Source organism: Ceratina calcarata, unplaced genomic scaffold, assembly GCF_001652005.2.
Source record: "Ceratina calcarata isolate Rehan_Ccalc_2016 unplaced genomic scaffold, ASM165200v1 scaffold44, whole genome shotgun sequence".
In the NCBI taxonomy this organism is placed as follows: Eukaryota; Metazoa; Arthropoda; class Insecta; order Hymenoptera; family Apidae; genus Ceratina; species Ceratina calcarata.
The window spans coordinates 1,123,403-1,137,397 of NW_017167821.1; the positions used below are offsets into that span (position 1 = coordinate 1,123,403).

Consider the following 13,995-nt stretch of genomic DNA (forward strand, 5'->3'; position numbering starts at 1 on the left):
AAATCCGACCATCCCAGCGTCGAAATGGCGAACTTTTGACAAAGAATTTCGTTTTTCTTCAGTAACTCCTAAATCGTTGGTCCTACGGGAAAATTACATAAGACCTTTCTTGTAGAGGACGACGAGATCTACAATTTCCATGTAAAAATTTTTCGCTAGCGTCAATAGTTAATGAGTAATTTGCAAAAAACTGTTTTTTCGTTTTTCGTCAATAACTCGTAAACTATTAATGCTAGCGACAAACTTTTATATGGAAATTGTAGATCTCGTCGTCCTCTACAAGAAAGGTCTTATGTAATTTTCCCGTAGGACCAACGATTTAGGAGTTACTGAAGAAAAACGAAATTCTTTGTCAAAAGTTCGCCATTTCGACGCTGGGATGGTCGGATTTTGTCAACATCAATAAAATGCCAAATAATCATACGTAACTCGTTAAATATCGAAATTAGAAGAAGAATGTACTATTTTTAATTATAGGAAATGCGTTTTTCTAAGGTACATAAACTTTTGGGATTGATTGTATAGCCAATACATCCTTAAGCAAATGAATCTACCTTTCACGCGCATGATACTTAGCAGCTGAGAAGAGTATACAGAAAGGGCCTGTACTCTTCCCGTTACGTAAGCAACTTCGAGCAGAGAAACTTTTTCTACAAATCAATTTGAGCTCGTAAAACCTACGCGCGTTCAGTTTCACCGATGTTCTAATTGAGAACGGTGCCACGTAACGATACTGGGAACCACGGTAAGAATAAAGACGGTAAACGGTACGAAAATGGGCAAACAAGATACGCCGCCCCACGCGTTTTCATTCGACGCTCATTGTCAGCGATGACTGGCAGATAGGGATGTTCTCTAGCTGTCTAAGGGTACGGCACGGGACAAACGATGGTCATTGCGACGTCGAGCGCGATGACGATGAGAAACGGACAGGATCTTGGCATCCACTTCTAGTGAACCCGAGATTTTGGAATACGCTCTTTGCTATTGACACCGACTCTTTTATTTGCAATGCTAATTAGTAGATTTTCGAAAATACTCATTATTTGGAAAATTTCTATTCTTTAATGTGACAGAAGTACAATGCAACGATGCATATCAGAAATCTTATTCTTTAACGAGTGGAGTAAAAGGTTCTTTCTTTATCTGTATCTGGAGAGCAAAGCTTGTTTTCTGAAAGAGCTGACGTGAACGAAATCTCGGTCTGGTTCTACCGTTTGCTTTCATTTAATGCGGATGTTTTCCACGGCGACGGAAAAGTCGCGGGCGCGTAAACAGTGATATCTAACATTTATCAGGTGACACCGGTCGTTCCGACCTCGTCAAGATTCATTTGCGGGGGCGCAGGATGCGCAGGGAGCATTACCGTGTCGTGACGTCAAATACTAACGCAGGAGAAGCGAGTGGTGTCATTACCGGACCTCATACCGGGCCATCGCATCTGGCCACCGCACTACACCCCCTCGTATTTCTCCGTTGCGGAACACAGAACACCGAGCGACGTAAACAGGTTGATAGATCTTGATGGAACACCAAGGCTCTCGGCCAACGGACTCTATGCTAAATACTGCCGTTGCAATTAGACACCCGGCATAATTCAATTACGCCGGATATAAACGCGAAGGCGGCTTCGAATGGGACGGAAATGCTGATGGATTTCGATCGTGGTCTTTTTCAAAAGTTCATAGAAATACATTGCTAAATGTATTCTATGACGATTATTAAAATTATGATTATGAAAATTATAATTAAAATTATGACGGGCTGGGCGTAATTTTGAATGGAATATTGTTTATGTAAATCGACAAACGTGGACAAATGAACTTACCGTCGAGGCTCAGTCGAATCGAATTCCTAAGTCCCTTACTCGCCGGCCATCTAAGTCACGTGCAGCAGTCGGAAGATTCGTTCGTACTTGCATGAGGGGGATAAGAAGGGTGGATTCAAGACCTAAACATAAAAAAGAAAGTTTATGAACACGAATTCCTACATAATACTTCGTTCAAATAATATTTGAATAACCCTTTAAAGATACGTAAGTAGTCGAGAGAGGAACAAGTCAGACATAAAAAATTCAACCCTAACCGTATCTTCATTAAATCGTTTCCACCTGATCGTTGATTTACTCTTCAAGAAGAATATATACGAGTAGAAGAATCGTGGTTGCTGCCCGAGTGGCGATCGTTCAGGAACGCGCCAAGAGGGAAGACGAGGAGGAGCGAAAGTGGTAGAGGAGAAAAAGAGCGAAGATGGAAAGAAGAAAGAAAAGAAGGAAACGAGAGTGTCTGGTAAGGAGGATGAGGGACCGAAGGAGTAGGAGGATGGCGTTGGCTCCGGGGGGTGGGTGAGGAGGGGGGGGGGGCTAAGACGTTGTCCTGCCAACAGGTGGTAGCAACCTCACACTACCGGAGCCGGTGCTCTGCCTCGGCACGGAAGCTCAACCCCTTTTTCACCCTCCGTGGCAGCAACCACGACGATAACCCGCGGCGACACCCGATAAAACGGGCCGTAGAGAGGGTTGGAGGTCTTCTACGATGCCGGGATAAGTGGGCCGTGGTCGGGGAACGGAAAAGAAAAACACCGGAGGGATTATCGGCCGTGGATACACCACCTCACCTCTCTTTCTCCTCTCCGTTTCTCCCTCGGCGAGGAGACGCGACGCCACGCCGCACCGCCGCCCCTTTAACGAAAGAAACTTGCTCTTTGCTGGCAGCAGCACGTGCGCCTCGCCTCGCCTCACCTCGTTGCGAAACGACGACGCTCTGCTTACGATTCTCGACCAGGACTCCCTCTCTTTTTCACTACGGACCGCGTGCTTCCACAACCGGGACCTGCTCGAGTAGCCTGTATTTTGCGAGCCGAGGATTTTGCGGTGTCCCCGGGGAAAGGACAAACCCCTCTATGTACTTTCTACCTCCAACCCCTCGTTCGTTCAAGGCGTGCAGTCACGTCGCGACGCTTGGCCACAGGGAATTATTACTCGCAGCGCAGTTTCCACGAACCGGCTCGAGTCGTCGCGACGACGTCACTAACTGATTTTCCGGATTTCACTGTGTTTTCATATTAAGGCCAATTTTTTTAGAAAAAGTAATTGTATAAATATGTCGTTCAATGTCATCATGAAAGGGAGATACTTTTCTAGATTTCAAAGATATCTTTAATAATATTGTCCTCCAACCCTCTGTATCGCGGTAATTTTAACGAAGACGCCATTAAGCCAAGGCGGGGCGACGAGCTGAGGGGAAGAAGACGAGCCGATGCAAGAGATTCGGTCGTCTCAAAGGAAAATCTTAACGAGCAGGAACAATGAACCCATATGAATTATTACTCCGCACAAAGCGGCCGTGTTTTCGTCGTTTAATAAAACGCGGAATGAATTAAGCGAACGACCTTCTCTTCCCCCGTCATTTTTCTCCCCTTCTCGGTTTTTTTTAATAACGAGGTTTCCTTTGCCCCGCTCAAAGTATTCTGTAGTCGATATCGTTATTTAACCAATTACATAGCAACCGTTTCGAATCGTTATTGATCACTATTGATTAGCATCTAATTATTAGTATATCGCGTTTCCTTTCAAGAGTGAATCAAGTCATACAACCCATTGACGTGTATACGATAAATCCAAAGTCGGAAGAGTATTAAAACTAAGGATTAACCAGAGGCCGATACGTCCACTCGATATCGAATCAAACAAAATTTCCCAGTACAAATTCGTTCAGCAATAACATAACACCTACACAGGTATCATCGAATGTATTATTCAGAACTGCACGGGTGTTTTTCTCTTGTCTCTAGAAATAAAAATTTACAGTAGTCATCCATGAAACAATAATAAAATGGACAAACATCGGTAAAACGAAATAAGAAAAAATACATACGAGCGGATCGTGTTTGAAAACACTCGGGAACAACTGAGCTAACAGACTCGGCACGGGGAACAGGGCTACCTTTCACGTCGCGAAACTAAACAACGCGAACGATAGATTCGATTTGTTCGAGCGAGCGCGTTTTCCATTCTGCGCTACGGCGCGCGGTGCGCCCCTTCCGCTCGTCTTTTTTAACGGAGGACAAAGGCCCGTTTGTTGGGCCCCGGGGCTCACAAAGGGTTCCATTGCAGCCCGTGCGGCCGCATGAAACGAGGTCTGTAAGGCCTTCTTCTGACCGCCTCCACCTTCTTTCCACGAACGCCACGAGATTCCGCCACGCCGCTCCGTGCCGCGTCCGGTAATAAGAATTTGCTACATTGCCCGGGTCGCTCGTTGTTCCCGGCAACATTGTTAGCCCCGTCGCCGTGAAATCGCGAGAAATTATATTGTACACGTGGACGAACGACCATGTAGTCCGATATACAGTTGAATCATGTTAAGTGGAATTTCGAACTCCTATAATGAATCCTTTTATCGTAAAATGAGTTAAGTTCTTTTTATGATCTCACTTCCTTATAAGCGATAATTGTTCACTTGATTTTAAATCATATTGTTAAACTGAAGTGAACGGTGTACGTGCGTGGAATGACGGTAGGTTCCGTGGGTCGAGTTCAAGGGTTTTGAGGTGAAAACGGGATCGTGATTCCGAGCACAAACTGGATCGACGGGTTCCTGACTTGACGAAGCCCTCGACCTTCTGACCCTCCGGCTTATGGAAGAGGTCGAGATGAAGTTGCAGGATCGTATATCGTCGGTTCACTTGCAGTAGACCGAGCTATCCTCCAACCCCCCTGCTTCCTCTTCCCCTTCACCTGCTACTATTTTTCTCCGTCCGTCTGTGTACGTATCGATCCTCGCGAACCAGTTTATGCGGAAAGACCGCGTCAATTTCGAGACGTCCTATTCTACGGGTCTCAGGAAACTTCATTGCCATTGCCACGTCCCGTCGTCCTGACCTCGGTCAAGGTAAGGGTCAATAATCTGTGATGCGACCCCTTCTATCCGTTTTGTAGCAACGACAATCGAGTTGAACAAGTTGAAACTCGAGCGAACCGTTCCATCCCGGATAAAAGATTAAGGACACTAACAATGAAGTTTGCAAAGACAGAGGAGAATTAATGATCAATAACGGATATTAAAACATGAGCTAGTTTCTTCAGGGTAACTTCCGTCATCCTCAGACGAAAAAGGAACGCGATTGGGGAAGGGGGTAAAGAGAGAACGGGGAAGGCGACGCGGAATCTCTGTACAGAGGGGAACGATGTCTTTCGCGGGAGGTACCAGGAAAATTCGCAAGCTCCGAGGATCTCGGGGCCGCGCATTGGTCCACGGGTTCGGGAGAGTGCTCACCTCCGCAAGAAGGACGGACAGAGCCAAATTGAAATGTAATGTACACCCCACCCTTCCCATCTGCCTTCCCCCCCCCGATGGCCAATCCTCTTGCCCGTTCAACCTAGTGTTACTCCTCTCTTCGTTTTCCCTTCGAGGCTTGCGAGCACGTCGACCGAAGATGCCTCGTTGTGTTCCATACACGAGGGAAAGAGCCTCGAACGGAGCCTCCGTGTATAAGTGTGGGTGATTTACTGCTCCGGGCTTAATGGAGGCTGTTTACTGCTAATTAAAACGAAGCCCCGCTTTATACCATGTATACATATACGCTGTGTATACATGTATGTATATACGTATATAGCAGAGTGCTCCGAAAACCGATTCCATGGAATCGCGTCGCTTTTGTGCTACTGCGTAGCTTCGCTTGGGAATCGTTATCGATAGTTTGAAATTCTTCTCAGAATAGATGGAACACTGACTCATTGTAATAAATAGATCATTGAATTGTTTTAATTTATCAATCAATGATCTACACTTCTCTCGCCAATGCCCTGCCTCTTTAAAAGTAATTCTCTCCTAATGAAATATAGTCGGTATCTGTTACCCAACCGAATCGGAGCGGTTCCATAGGAACGTTCAGGTTCAGGAAGTTGTCTGAATTAATTTTCTGCTTTACTGTCAGGGGTTACGGGGAACACAGTGGAAGTAGATAACATCGGGAGCAATCCATTGTATCATCGTCGTATATATTTTTGAAATATTCCTAAAGTAACGTTTCGCGTCCCTCCGCCCCTCAGTTTAATTATTCATTCGATGGGTAGAGAAAGAAATCCGTTCCGAAATCGTCCATTGGCAATTATCCTCGAACGAAGCACCTGTTCGAACCAGACATCGAACTCTCGACGGAATGGTCCGTGCATCGAAGCCCGCTTCCGGTCGCCCCGTAAGAGGCAACGGCGGACCCGTGGCCCCCGCACGAAAAGAACAATTAACCGTTTCCTCCAATTACTGCAATCACCGATGTTGTTTTATTCATAAAGACTCGTTGGCATAAAATTCTCTCGTCCCGGAAAGGACATCCTACTGGCCGGAACACCTCGAAAAACGCGATACCGTCGCGACGTCGCGTCGTCGTCTGGGTTCGCTCGGCTCGCAACTAGCTACGGTAATTAGTACTCTCACCGAAGAGGTAAAGAACGGACGGATTCAAAGGGCTGACACGCGTCAATCCCTCTTCGTGCGCTGCCGCCGGTAGAACGGTAAACAATCACGTTCGAGAAGCAAAGTTACTCCAATTAGCAGCGGGGGTCCCGAATAATGTCAGGCTCTTCGTATTTACAACACGATAATCCTCTCACCCCCGTTTCTTCTCTTCCCTTCTCTTTTACCAGTGTTCTCTCTAGTCTGCGGATCCAATAAGACCGACTCTTCCTCCCCGTTGCATCGTCGTTCCGCCGATTCTCCTCAATTAAAACACGGACGGGCTTGCATACTGCGTACCGATATCAATTACTAGGCCAAGTGACACGATGCAGTCGTCATAAGAACGATTAAAAAGAAAAAACGTGAAAGGGTAAAAGCGCGAGACAAAGACGCGAACGGGAAAGCGAACAGATGTTGGGTAATGAGGGGGAAGGTTGTACGAATATAATGAGCACGTAATCACTGTTCTCTTCAAAGGTTTCAACGTTCGATGATACTTTCCCACTATTGATCATGTTATTATCATCTTACTGTGAATTCTAGTAACATCAAGACACTGCTCATCTAGCAAAGTATTTGCACGAGTTACTTAGATCTCGAGATGGAGTATCTCTTTACGGCCGCCAACGACGTTTCAAATTCTCGATCCACCGCGACGAGATTGAAAGTATCTCTGACAACAGAAAGTAAAAAGGAACGAGGAGGAATGATTCGATCGACAAAGAGCTTAATGGAAGAGTATCCGTCTAAGCAGCGGCACGATCGGTCATTTAATTTCTTAAGTGGCTGCGGGGCAAACATTAGCCCGCGCGCGCGGAGCAAAGGAAGAGAAGGAGAGATACCTTATGAGGTCAACGCGAAGGAGGGAAACGAAAATCCTTACAAGGTTCCAACGTTGGAACCGTGTTGAAGGTATTCGTCGACCGGGAGCACTGGAAATGGAGCTTTTATACGAAAGTACTCCATATCACTTTATTTAAGATTTACCCTCTCACTCGCCCCCTTTCAACCCCCAACAAGACTCGTCCATTTCGTCGCCACCGCTCCCCGCGGCCCGTTTCTATCCGCTCGTTCTACCATTCTTAAGCTCGATCCTCGCTACTCGAGCGTCCTTCTGTATCGACATCTTTACTCTCCTTTTCCTCCTTCTTGCTACTCTCTTCCATTTCCTTCCTCCCGCACTCTCTCGCTCCTTCTCAGTCTCTCCCTATCTCGTCTTCGTTCCGAATGTCTTGTTTGTTTATTCCACTCAGCCTCCTTAACATGATCTGTCTGCTTGGCATTCCACCTTGCTCGTCCCGAGTGGAGCGTTTTGCAAATTGAAGAAACACTTTCGTCGATCGATTCGACACGCGATTCGCGATTATCGTCATATACTGCTTTTCAAGCTGCCTCTCAATTTCGAGTAGACACTCCTATCGATTGTTTAACCTTCAACCTTGTCATAGTTATATACTTAACAGTGAATCTGTACTATACATGATCATCGGGGACTATTCGTACGAGTCACCATTTGTGTTTCGGAAAATGTAGGATTAAGGATTCGTATTCTCAAATGGAAATCCCTTATGAGCCACTTTACCAACGATTTTCGCTGGAAAACAGGAATATTCCTAAAGGAAGGCCAGCCAGTTTTGTATTCCATTTTCGATACAATATTCAGTTCGTCTGTTTGCGTTAGCATCGTTATGGCCATCGGGATTCGAGCGATATGCGAAACGGAAAAGGGAATAGAAGATGTACGGAGAGAGGAACGATTCGAGGGAAAGCCATTGAACGGATCTCCTATAGATTCTTGCCCGGAATTTTCCAACCCCCGTTCCTCCGCGAGGCCTCACCGTTTGTTCGCTCTCACCCATTTGCTTATTCCGCACCCCTTCGGCCCCTCAACGTTCGTGTTGTTCTTTTTCATCACCGCCCCCGCAACGACTACGTGTCTTCGACAATTATTAGCTATTTTCACCGAGCGTTCCTTCCTTTCCACTGCACTAAATTTCACGCCCAATGAGTCTTCCTCTCGCGATAAATCGTGCACAAATAAGTTCAAATCGACGAGGAAATAAAATTATATCAATCTGTATCCCATGAAAGATTGCGAACTATATATTTAATACGTGAGATACACCGAATTTGTATGCAAAGTGATTGCAAGTGAACGATTTGTAAAATCAAGTATGCCTGATTTTAACGATATGGTACCGAATTTCTTTAAGAATCCTATGCTCGCATTTCGCCTCTCCTCGTCGCGTGCACGATCGTTCCCCCTCTTCTCGTTCGAATCGAGTCCCGACCGGTACGTTCTCGAGCCGGTGCGGTGGACGTACCTCTTTTGCTCCCAGGACCAGAGAGGCGTTCTCGGATCTCGAGCCATGTAAACCGGTCGGTCTGGTCCACGCGTACCCCACCACACCGGTCACCTGCTCGCCTAGCGAGGCTTAGGGCCTTTTCAGGACCCAACGCGAACAGCCCTACCATTAAATTTATTTGAATCTCATCGGTATCCGAAACTCATGGTCTAGGAATCAATCGGTTTCTCTCTAATGCCTGTCCTCTGATTACGTTCTACATAAAAGATAATTTCCGGACTGGGTTTACGTAATTTAAAAGTTAAGTAGGTTAATTGGATCGGCGTTGATCAAAAGAAACTTGAAACCGAGATGTCTGTCCCATTATTCATTAGTTTTTTGATAGATTAATAGCAATATCCAAGATGGAGAAGTTATATGATAAGTAATATAAATGGTGTCGAATGAAGAATAAGAACTTCTGATACAGCTTCTTAACTTGCTTCGTACAGAGAGCTTTATCGAAATCCCGAGATCAATGGTTACGTCTGCTGACCGACATTCTCCTAGCGGTGTCATTATCGAAAAAGCCGAGAAGAGGAATCGGATCGTTTCACCATTTGCTTCGCGAGAAAGTAACTGGTCGCACGTTTTAATGAACCGATCCAGAACGAGAGAGAACCGGGGGGATTCATTAAAAGTCGACCGGGTCGTCGCGTTTTCCAACGACCCCGTAAGTGAAGAAAGCCCAGTCGTGTAACGAAAGGGTTTTGTTTGCCGGAAGAGAAGGCAAGCATCGGCGAAACTTTCCTTGCTGGCGTCGCTAATTATTCTATTATTAATTGTTAATTATAATTCATTACCGAGCGGCTCGCGACCAAGCTAATTGACATTGATTTATGGCTTTAATTAAAGGCGACGATGCGCTCGCGCGTCCCAGCGCCCTAACACTGTCTTACACGACGAAGGATCGCTTTAACAACACCTTTTCAAGAGAATCCAGGCTTTGTGCAACGACCTTTTACGCTCACCACCCTTCAACCCTTCCGTGTCGGATCGAAGCTACACTGTAGCGACACTCACGAAACCGGAGGTTTCGCTAAATTAAATACAGCTCGGGTTTTAGAAGCTTCTCTCGTTGATGTATACAGCTGACTAAAATATAAACGAATCAATCTGTTCTACATTCAAGTATGCCAAGTCAATTACCACGATTTACACAGGCTTACATTAGAAAAATTTTAACGATTTGCATTCGTCAAGTGACTAGATTTAAATATAACACTTTCGAATTGCGCATAAATTCTCCTATCAACGATCAAGCGAATTTTTCTGGAACGCGAATAATCTAAGAGAGAAGGTACGCTGAATAATGACCGCAAGGCGCTGGTTGACGGTTCGAAAACGATTCGGATTGATTAAATCAATATTTTACACGGCCGTTTCTACCGTCGGATCGCGCGCACCACCGAGATTTGCATATCCCCGCGCGTAATAGATACGTTAAACAGGTTTGCGTTAGCAATATTATTAGTTTATCTCGGAGCGGAACCGCCTTGGAATCAAGAAATCATTCCCAGAGGAGGGAGCTCGGTAACCCGTTCCTACGGGGCTTATCTAACCAGTGCGGTTCCGCGTGTATGGTTTAAACACCGGGCCCAATTAGAGCGCCCCTACCAATTAGGCGTCCCGCGATTTTTCACGGATATAATTGACACCCGCCGGGTCTCGCGGTCGTTTACGCGAAAATAGGCGAGGACGCGTGCTCGTTATGCGATTCCTCGCTCCGTTCGTCATTCCCAGAAGCGGCCGCGCCGCTGGAATATTTCACTCGGATACTTTCGACCGTCGTTATCGAACGCGATACAGTTGAAGAACATTTCCTCGAGCCAGTAAGATTTTTTTTTTTCCAAGGCGAGTCGTTTGATGAACGAAACAGGAAACGCGAGGGTAATTGGATCTTCGACGAAACAACGACAATAATTTATTCCGTAACAGCTCCTTGCGTAGGAATTAATATAGTATAGCAGCGTCTAACTTTGTACTCTCTTGGATGTATGACGAAACTATAAGCCGGTGGAACGTCAAGAAAGTTTCACGGAAAAACACGATCAGGGAGTCTCGGGACAAGTGGGAACGGTCTTTCTTCCCAATCAGCGATCGATAGTCATAACATTCCTTGAACTAAAAACGTTTGTTCTATTAAGAAAAATTATAAAGAATCATTGCCAATGTAACGTAAAATAGCAACGGGGGATAAATTGTTCCCATAAATCAGTTTCAAAACCGAATCGCTGTACAACGAGGACGTCGCTGGGCGAAACCGACAAAGGGGGCTTTCGATCCTCGACGTCGGCTAATTCGAAATTACACGTTTCGCCGTGCAATGATCATAACGTTAACGAGAATAACGAACGGGCCACGGTTCCGGGCCGGTGGCGGCTCGACATCGGGGCAAGATTTAGCGTCGACTTCCTGGCAACGCGGCGAGCAGAGCCCAACCACCCCTTCCCGCCGAAATGCTTCTGGGACAACCAGCCGTGTAGAGAAGAGAGACAAGGGAGGCGTATCTCTTCGACTCGTAAAGATAACCGCGAATAACCCCCTTCCACGGTTACTCGTCGCTCTTTCTAAATGGTCCTGCGCCGCGTCCACCGGCTGAATTCATTAAGTCGCTGATTTACCGTCGCTTTCCGGTGTAAACGAAATTGCGAGCGGCTTCGAGACGTGGTGGCAAAAACTCAGACGTGTAAACCGATTCGAATGCGAATTTAGAGTTGTCAGAACCATGAATGAGAAACTTTTCATTCATTCTTTTTACATTAAAACAGCAAATGGTATAACGTGTATATATATATTATAGAATATTTTTAAAAAAGGATATTAAAATGAATCATATTCGCATATATAAAAGCAACAATGTTGATATTTTTAATCTGATAATTTCTATATCTGATATAATGTGAATTCCGTATAGAGGAACAGAATGAAAGATGTTAGGTTCGCATGAACCGTGTTACTTAGGGAGACTACCTACTGCTGGTTTTATCAACTGACGGCAGCCTCAAGGTCTAGATCTAATACCTTAATGACTCCGGGGGGTTCACAGACGGAGTGCCGTGAATAGTTGATACCGAATTGAATTGCTTTAATCAGAGAAAATTGGAGTAAACGAAACGCGGAAAAAGAGCTCTAGGGCGGAGTCATGAATTAAACGTTTCCCTGAAGCTTCAACCGAATTATTTCCCACGGAGAAAATTAGATTTCCACTGCTTTGGAAAAATAAATCATTTCAAGGAACCTAACGGTCCATTGAGATTAATCTCGTTTATATAAAGATTAATCTTAATTTTCATCAGCACTCGAGAAACACGATGACAAAAAATTCTTATCAAATATTTAAATTGGCTTTTAAAATTCTCTATGATTTTAAGGTCTGAAACTAAAAGTAATTGAACTTCCCTTGATAGTGTTAAAGCCCGATGAACAGTGAAGAGATCAAGGGAAACGGTATGAAAGCGAACGCGTGATTAACCATCTAATTTCGTCAAGCGATTTCGAGAGGGGGGGGCGGAGGATCGATCGCGGGTAGCATCCGGTGTTTCCTGTCGTTCGCGTTGCCACGGGGGCCACGGCGGTGGTCACCGAATAAACACCGAGCCAGTCAGTAAATTGGTGATAATCGAAGTGTCTTCGTGCACCGCGAAATTATATCAAGTAGACGTCCTCTGGGTTGCATCGCCGCACCGCCGCCGCGGGTCGACGTATCAACCCCAGCCGGGGAACGGTGGTGCGTCAGGTTCGTTAAGACCATTAGCGCGCGGGGACAGGGAAGGGTGCAAGGGAATTCACAAAGGGGTCCCGCTTCTTCCTCTGTTAACGACGTATCGTCGTGGTTTGCGGGAAAACGAAAATGACTTGAAACAACGGTGAACGCTAACGAATCCGTGTCCCCCGTGCTTTCTTAGTTTTTGCCTTCGGTTAAGAAGCCGAGGAAGGGTTGACAAGTCGTTGGGAGAATTTTAGTGATAAGATTGCTCATCAATGATTCTGTTATACGATGAGCCAATATAATGAAAAAAATATGATATGATAAAAGTAGAAAAACGAGTACATTTACAAGAAATATCGAAATGCAGTGCACATTTGGCGTACATTTGACCACGAGGCAGATTAGAATTAATGAATGGACGACTCGTTGTCAGCGTACAAAGTCCGTCGGAATGAACGTGTACCTAGTCAATTTTCGATACAAATGGTTAATCGCTTTCGAGATATTAACCCATTAACGTCCATCTCGTTGTTTGTAAGCTGCTGCATTTTCGTACCGATCGCCGTTAATGGATTAATTACAGGCAGGCTACTGGACGGAAAATTTCCGACGATAAATTCTATCAAATCGTTAATAGACTGCCGTTTGAATAAAATCGGTAAACACGGCGGGGCAATTTGGCGAACCGGTGAAGAATCGAGCGTGGCAACTGAATGCGTTCATCCAATTTTAAAATAAAGTCGTGGGTGATGGGCGGACGAGAGAAAGAAAATCCCCGGTTCCGGGTGAGTTGACGAATCGCCGCGGACAAGTCCTTTAAGCAAATTTCGTCTCTTTCGACGAAGAACGACGAAGGGGAAGAGAGTCTTCCTCGTCTTGAAGCCTCGCCGCGGGCCGTAATGACACTTTTACACGTAGATAATGGGGCTCCAAAGGCACGCACAATGTGGCACAAAGCGTGACTGGAGCCCCGGAGCGAGTATAAAAACACACGCGTGCATGCGAGAACAGGCCGGGAACGGCCAGAGGGAAGATTCGCGAGCTGAAGAGGGACGAAAGAACAGTTTCGAAGGTGAAAGGGTGTCGGGAAGAAGAGCCCGGGAAAAGAGGGAGACTTTTACGAGACGAACAGAGTAAAAGCGTTGTGTCTCGCGTTTGTGTAAGCGTAGACCGGCGGTGTGAGCGGGCGCGCACGCGTCCCTACGATATACGAGAAAAAGGTCAAAGAAGAGAGAAAAAGGCCGAGCGGATGGTGAAGGTGCCGAAAAAGGAGCAGTACGCTCGCACGGAGCAAAAAGGAACTAAACTCATTTCCGAGGCATTAACCAATTACTTTTTGCGAAAGGGTGTCGGTTACCTTCAACCCTACCCCCGTCACCTCAACCCCTTCCCGTTCATCCACCCAGGCTGAGGGCATCCTAACCCTCCTTCATCCCCGCCGTTCGTTAGCCGACTCAACCCCCGAGGAACGCGAGGAACGTCG

The 13,995-nt window shown here is 45.9% G+C and overlaps 1 protein-coding gene across 4 annotated transcripts in view; it reads right to left on the reverse strand.

Annotated features, from left to right (window-relative positions):
* LOC108627127 (LIM/homeobox protein Lhx9) overlaps positions 1-13,995 on the reverse strand; it is a 205,217-nt gene that overhangs the window by 89,317 nt on the left and 101,905 nt on the right. For all 4 annotated transcript variants that reach the window (XM_026815354.1, XM_026815353.1, XM_026815351.1 and 1 more), the window contains one exon: positions 1,829-1,950. The gene's annotated coding sequence lies outside the window, so the exon portion shown is untranslated. The remainder of the gene's footprint in view (positions 1-1,828; positions 1,951-13,995) is intronic.